This window comes from Bos indicus x Bos taurus, chromosome 6, assembly GCF_003369695.1.
Source record: "Bos indicus x Bos taurus breed Angus x Brahman F1 hybrid chromosome 6, Bos_hybrid_MaternalHap_v2.0, whole genome shotgun sequence".
NCBI classification, from domain to species: Eukaryota; Metazoa; Chordata; class Mammalia; order Artiodactyla; family Bovidae; genus Bos; species Bos indicus x Bos taurus.
The window spans coordinates 90859120-90866875 of record NC_040081.1 but is presented as its reverse complement, the minus strand read 5'-3'; the positions used below and the strand labels follow the sequence as shown (position 1 = coordinate 90866875).

At 44.0% G+C, this 7756-nt stretch overlaps 1 protein-coding gene across 23 annotated transcripts in view; it reads left to right on the top strand.

Annotated features, from left to right (window-relative positions):
• The first annotated feature begins 629 nt into the window (after positions 1–629).
• CCDC158 (coiled-coil domain containing 158) overlaps positions 630–7756 on the top strand; it is an 83250-nt gene continuing 76123 nt past the window's right edge. For 4 of the 23 annotated variants that reach the window (XM_027544807.1, XM_027544822.1, XM_027544817.1 and 1 more), the window contains exons 1-2: positions 634–798; positions 7478–7520. The gene's annotated coding sequence lies outside the window, so the exon portion shown is untranslated. Of the gene's footprint in view, positions 799–7477; positions 7521–7756 lie in introns of all 23 variants that reach the window. The other 19 variants (XM_027544815.1, XM_027544809.1, XM_027544820.1 and 16 more) reach the window with 10 other exon arrangements.

Below are 7756 nucleotides of genomic sequence, written 5' to 3'. Positions count from 1 at the left end.
GAGGCGAGAGGGTCAGCTATTCTGAGTACACTTCTGAACCTTGCAAAACATTCCCAACAGAGGATCAGGATAAGCAAAGGCAGAGAGACAAAGGGGAATTGAGAGGTAGGTTGGGGCGGGAGGGGCCACTGTTGGAAGGAGGGCGGGAGGCCTGACTGGCAACGCCAATATTGACTTGATTCTTAGATTGTGAATACAGACAGGATTTATGCGGGTCGGTAAAGAATTGGGGAAAATCCTCTGTGGAACGACTTGGAGAATAGCCTGGGGCGTTCGGGTGATGGGGGGCAAGAGCAGGACATGGATACCGGTTAGGAGGCCGCAGATAAAGAGAATGGCTGTGAGTGGCAGAGAGTATAAGTTGGAAGCCCGAATAGGGGTCGCTTGTGGAGTAGGGCTGGCAGGATGTGATGCCAAGCAGCCCCCTTGGTCAGAGCTGCTAGTATGGAGACTCTGGGCGGGCGGGGGGTGGGGGAGAAATGGCTCTCGGTTGCCCGGGCGACGGCGTCTAGGGGCGGAGTCTGGGGCCAGAGACGGCCCCCACATGGTTAGTTCAGCATTCCCCCCGGTCCCCTCCCCACTCTCGGGCGAGGTGCCCAACGGTTGCCCCCGAGGCTCGCTTGGAGCCGGCAAGGCGCGAGCCGGAGCGCACGGGGAGCTGGCGCACGTGTGGGCGGGGCTCGGTCCTGCGTCGCCGCCGCCGCCGCCGCCGCCCAGTCGACGCAGGTGCGGCCGCCGCGCCCGCCGGCGCCCCCGCGGGGATGGGGCCGGTCTCTTAGGATGAGGCGTTGGTAGCAGGTACAAGGGCGGGCGCGACCGGGGGACCGGGTGAGGAGGTGGGTCGTTCGCCAGAGGCCCTGAGGCTGCGCATCTTCATTTCTGGAACCTTCCAGATCTTTTCGTTTGTTTTGCACATGGTGGATGCCCAATAAATTGTTTCTTTACCAGAAGGGACTGCCGTTGTTTTCAGGAATCACAAGACTTCCGGGGACTGTGGCTGAACTGTAGGACTAGAAATAACAGGATCCTGTTGTTGTTCCAACTTTACTGCTAACTCCTGTTCCTACCCAGCTTCTTTGGCAGACGTGGCGGAGGGGGGTGGGGTGGGGGTGGGGTGGAGGAATAGGGAAGACACACATAATGAGTAATGTGTAACCTTGGACAGTCTAATCCAAATGAGATTGTATTAAATGCTGTGCAAGGGCCCTCTCAGCTGGAACCCTGTCTATTAAGTGAGGAGTCTGGTTCTGCATCATTATTAGTATCTGTCAGAAACAGTGGGTTCTCAGATGAGTCCACCGTCTCCCACAAAACTCTGCTCCCAGTCCCCACTGAGGCTGTTGTTCCGGGCTGAGTTCATGCGTCTTTATTTTTTTTCTTTTTTAAATTATGAAAGTATAATAACATTTACAGGAGACGTGGACAATACAGAACAAAATTAATACATAGTTCCACTGTATAATTATTTTTAAGTGGATAAATTACGATTTTTAGTCGGAGTTTCAGCATCAATTTCAGAATCAAGCTCTCAAAAATTAATAGAATGAATAGAATAGCCAGAAAAATAGAAGGCTATAATAGACCTTGCTGCTGCTGCTGCTAAGTTGCTTCAGTCGTGTCCAACTCTGTGCGACCCCATAGATAGCAGCCCACCAGGCTCCGCCATCCCTGGGATTCTCCAGGCAAGAACACTGGAGTGGGTTGCCATTTCCTTCTCCAATGCATGAAAGTGAAAAGTGAAAGTGAAGTCGCTCAGTCATGCCGACCTTAGCAACCCCATGGACTGCAGCCTACCAGGCTTCTCCATCCATGGGATTTTCCAGGCAAGAGTACTGAAGTGGGGTGCCATTGCCTTCTCCGTAATAGACCTTAAGCCTTTATTTTTTAGGGCTCCAAAATCACTGCAGATGGTGATTGAAGCCATGAAATTAAAAGACGTTTATTCCTTGGAAGGAAAGTTAGACCAACCTGCTGCTGCTAAGTTATTTCAATCGTGTCCGACTCTGTGCGACCCCAAAGATGGCAGCCCACCAGGCTCCCCCGTCCTTGGGATTCTCCAGGCAAGAACACTGGAGTGGGTTGCCATTTCCTTCTCCAATTATGACCAACCTAGATAGCGTATTAAAAAGCAGAGACATTACTTTGAAACAAAGGTCCATCTAGTCAAGGCTATGGTTTTTCCAGTGGTCATGTATGGATGTGAGAGTTGGACTATGAAGAAAGCTGAGCACCGAAGAATTGATGCTTTTGAACTGTGGTGTTGGAGAAGACTCTTAACAGTCCCTTGGACTGCAAGGAGATCCAACCAGTCCATTCTAAAGGAAATCAGTCCTGGGTGTTCATTGGAAGGACTGATGCTAAGCTGAAACTCCAATACTTTGGCCACCTCATGCAAAGAAGAGTTGACTCATTGGAAAAGACCCTGATGCTGGGAGGGATTGGGGGCAGGAGGAGAAGGGGATGACAGGATGAGATGGCTGGATGGCATCACCGACTCAATGGACATGAGTTTGAGTAAACTCCGGGAGTTGGTGATGGACAGGGAGGCCTGACATGCTGCGATTTATGGGGTCACAAAGAGTTGGACACGACTGAGCGACTGAACTGAACTGAACTGAAGAGCCCTGTGGTGTTCATGCATCTTGGTGTACTTTAAGAGCAAGGGAAAGTAGAAGAAAAGTGAAGTTGGTTGTTTCTCAGGGTCTTTTGACTGGCATCCACTTCTTGCTTCCTCTGTAGCCGCCTATTCAGGAAAGGAAGGCTCAGCACCTTCCACTGTCCCAGAACTCAGCGGGGCAGGACTGTTTACTCTGTGTAAAGTCATGGGGTGGAAGTGGGGGAGTGTGGGAGACGCCTGGTCCTCCCAGCTCTATTGTTTTTAGATTTATACAGTTATCTTTATTTGTCTTGTGGGTAAAATGGTTTTTCTGCCCTGGAGACATTTTTATACTCCTGAATTGAGGGTAGAAATTGACAATTTATTTTGTATATGCAGACTCCTTACCACTGTGATTTACAAAGAGGACTCAGCGTTGTCTATTTAGTATGTTAGGGCCACTCACATCCATAGTTCATTAAATAGGGCCTCTGTGAACCACCTGTTCCCACACTAGAAGCCCTCAAATGATTTGGTATAGTAGGCTAAATAAGGGCCACCCAAAAATATCAGGTCCTAATCCCTGGAACCATAAATATGATAAGCCAAGAAGGTCTTTGCATATATGATTAAGTCAAGGATCTTGAACTAGAAAGGTTATCTGAGTGGATCCTAAATGCAAACAGTAGAATTCTTGAGGGAGGCAGAGGAGATAAGACAGCGAAGAGGAAACTGCATTGTGAACACAGCAGAGTGATGTGGCCACAAGCCAAGGAATGCTTCAACTACTTGCTGGTGGAGGCAAGAAATGGATTCTTTCTTTGAGCATTTGAAGGGAGCACAGCCCTGCCAATACTGGGATTTCAGCCCCGTGACTGATTTTGAACTTCTGGCACCAGAACTGTGAAAGAATAAATGGCTATGGTTTTAAACCACCAAGCTTTTGGTAACTTGTTACGGCGATTATAGGAAACTATTACATACAATTATGCTTATAAGTCACATAGAATCAGGCCTGTATTGATGAATGTTTTAAAGCTTTCCAGCTGGGGCAGTGGCAGATGTTGTAGTGGAGACCATTGAGTATTTCCTGAACCCTGTACATCCTAAGGAAAAGATTTAAGCAGAGAATTTGGTGAGAAGGGAAAATAAATTAGTTGCATTAGAAAGAGATGGTCTAGCACTAAAGCAATTTTCTTTAAACTTTCTTTGTATTTCTCTTAATATATCACTGCATTTGCTCTGGTTAAGAGAATATAGGTACAAAATGACTTAGGTTTGGTCCTTAGCTAAGATGTTGTTGGAGAACTATCATGTGTATATCAAATAAGAGTTGCAGACACCTGGAAATTGAGTTATAGGTTCAATCCAGGAGAAAAGAGACAATGCTAAAATGGTTCCATAAGGAAGTTAAAAGCAATCTCTAGTTATCTTGAAATTAAGACACTGCAATATTTAGGATTAGGATGCAGGGGGAAAAAAAAAAAAGTGTTCAGATTTAGTTGATTGACTTCTGGGTCCCAGGCAGCTAATTTGCATCCCTATTCTTACTCCACAAAGCATTACAGGAATGTACAAAGAGTAGCCAATCTGCTTTATTTTTGAACTACTTTTTTGAGGTTTAATTTGCTTACCATAAAATTCATCAATGTTAAGTATAAAATCCAATGATTTTTATTAAGTCACCATGATTCAGTTTTAGAACGTTTTCATCACCCAAAAAAGATCACTTGTACCCATCCGTAGCCAGTCTCCATTCCCAACCCCAGCACCAATCTGCTTTTGATCACTGGCCTGCTGCTGCTGCTGCTAAGTTGCTTCAGTCATGTCTGACTCTGTACGACTGCATAGACGGCAGCCTACCCCAGGCTCCTCCGTCCATGGCAGTTTCCAGGCAGAGTACTGGAGTGGGTTGCCATTACCTTCTCTGATCACTGGCCTACTTTAGAGTTAAGGTTTTAATTCCTCTGCAGGGACTACTCCAGTGGCTTCAAAACTGACCGCTGCTTCTACTCAGCATATTTCCCACCCAGCCTCTGGAAGATTATATGCCTCTTGTTAAAATGCTCCAGTGGCTTTCCATTGCAATTAGAATAAACCTCCAAGTCCTTAATGTAGCTTTTTCAAGGACCCATGAACTCTACAACCAGCCAACCTCACCAGCAACTTCTCAAGATAATTTAGAAAAGGAACTCCTAAAAAGCACGGTGTTTCTTTGGACACAGGACACAGCTGGCTGTCTGTAAGCAGACCTCCCGTTCTCCCTGGACTATGTGTAGGCTCCACTAGCCTCCTCCCTGGCGGTCAGTGAACACATAGTCTTTCTTATCTCCAGACCTTTGCCTGTGGTACTTCCTCTTAGGATCTTCCCCAGTCCTCTGCAGAGCTGACTTTTTGTCATTCAGCTCACATGTCACTTCAGGAAGTCCTTCCCTGACCTACTAAGTAGCCTCAACTCAACTCTGTATGTTACTACTCTGTGTTATTCTCATCATTGCACTTGACCACTCTCCAAAATTATATTTTTGATTTATTTTGTTAATGTCTTTCTCTGTTAGAATATAAGATCCACAAGGGCAGAAACTTGATTGGTCGTGATCTTACAAAAGCTCTGTCTCTAGTATTTACAGAGGCAGTATTCATAGCGGCAATACACTGTAAACCATCAAAATGCTACTAAAAGCAATTAATAATTACCAGAGGCTTACTGTGTACCAGGCCCTGTGCTAAGTGTTTTATATGCATGGATGATTTAATTAAATTTTACTACTTTTGATGTGGGAAGAGTGAGGAAAGTATGTCCTCCAAATACAGTTCCCCACAGTAAATGATGTCTTTCAGAGGCATTGGGTTGTGTTCTTTCCCTTATTATTCGAATGTTGATTTTAAGGCTGGATCAGTGTACGTTGCTACCAACTACATAGTTTTGAATCTCTTTCTCCACTTCACTGAAAACTAAACTGGAGACGGGTTTTCAGGGAAGAAAGGAGGAAGAAATAGAGTGTAAATAAAGGAGGGTCCTGAAAGAGCAGGGCATGCTCAGGACACAGCTTTGAACGGACACTGTGCGTCAAGGGAGTGAGGATGAAGGAGGTGAGGCTGAGAGGTTGGTTATGCCAGATCGTAAAGGGCTTTGAGGGCTAGTCTTAGTTTAAGCTGTTATTTTTGAGCAAGTTGTGGCAGAATAGCTCCTATGTTAAAGGAAGATTGTAAGAAACTGAAACTTAGGAGGATCATTGTGAGGGATTTTGTAGCAGGTCTAGTAAGAGTTGGTTAAAGCATGAAAGAATACAATAGAACTAAAAATAACTAAGCTGCATATGCCAGGATTCCTTCCTTATAACTTACAACCACATTTAAGTCTCCTTCACTGAGTTAAAAGGTATTACTCAGCAGAAGGTGGAGTTTGAATAAATGAATAACAGAAGAAGACACTGAAATGTCTGACTTGGAAAGCTGGCTTTATGGTATCACTATCTGAGAGCATCCTAGGAAATAGGTTAGGTAGTAATGCAAAGAGACCAGATTTGGGATAAAGATGAATCTAGAGCCCCCTCAATTTTTTTAACAACAAAGCATGAAATTTTCTGGAAGCAGTGGAGTTACCCCTGTCTGGCTTTGCTGACTGGAATCACCTGTGAGAAGTCATTGTATTTGGGGTCATCTTTTTGCTGAAGTTTCTCCATACGAAATCATAGAATATCCAGATTGGAGAGGATTTTACAATTCTTCTAGTTCAACACTCTGCCAAGAGAGGAAAGCCAGTGGCAGTTGTCATTTCAACAAATGCTCATCCACTTTCAGCTTGAACACCTCACAAAGAGGTCCACTGTGTATATATTGAATGTGCTCCAGTGCTTAGAATGTCCCTTTCCACTCTGAGCTAGAACCTGTCTCCCTTTACTTCTGTTCATTAGTCCTCATTCTGCACATAGAATATCATCATTCTTTTTTTCAGTTGACATTAAATGATATATAACATTATGTTAATTTCAGATTATTATATTATGATTTGATATTTGTGTTGTCATTCATTTTTCCAGTAAGGCAGCTGCTCACTTAGAGTCCACTGAGATATTCCAAAATTCCTAGTTGTTTTTCTCAGCTACATTGCTTAAGATTTATAGAACTGTTGCTAATTTATAGGTAGAATTTCCTCTACTCAGTAACTTTTCTAACCAAGCACAAGAGCTGTTACCTCATCAGAGCATCTCCAAGCAGTGAAAAGCAGTTCAGGGGCTCTATTTAAGTTAGTTTGGAAGTACCTAGAGAAAGGCTGGAAATGTAGATAACGGGCCTGTTGGTTTACTTGCTGCCTTATCTTGATCATGTCAGTGAGACCTGTACAAGATTAGCATTGGACCAATAGAGAGCATTGGCTTCCCTGGTGGCTCAGAGGGTAAAGAATCCACCTGCAATGCAGGAGACCTGGGTGCAATCCTTGGGGTGGGAAGATCCCCTGGAAGAGGAAATGGCAACCCACTCCAGTATTCTTGCCTGGAGAATCCCATGGACAGAGGAGCCTGGCAGGCTACAGTCCCTGGGGTCACAGAGAGTCAGACACGACTGAGCGACTAAGCACAGCAAAGTAGGGAGCATATAGATGAACATGTTCTGTTGTATAAACTTAGTGTAGAAAAGTGCCACAGGTGCTATTTTAAGTGCTATAAATGTAAAATGTCAGTACTTTCATATACAAGATAAACACAAGGGAGAATTCGAACTTTTCTTGTTGCTATTGTATGAATGTTTTAGGTGTTGTCAAGATCTTAAATGATGAAAATGAACTTGCAAGTTGAACTTTTTGAAAATAATAAATTTTAGATAATGAAGTAGTGTATATATTAATAAGCAGATTTTAAAATATTTTCTGTTTTTCAGGTGTTAATAGGATAAGTGAAAATAAGAATATCCAGATTTTAAGGTATTTCTTGTTTTGCTTTGGGTTATACTTAAGAATTGTGACTAAATAAAACTGATAGCACTAATTTATTTTATCTGCAACTAATTTTAGAGCCTGAGGTCTTAAGCGTGATCAATGCCTAGGCTAGAATATCTAATATAGTAAAGTTATAAGGCGTTTATCTCTGTGGTTTTCAAATTCTGCTCAGTGGAGCCTTCTGTATTCCATAAAGGTATTTGGAGGGCAGAGAGGAGGGT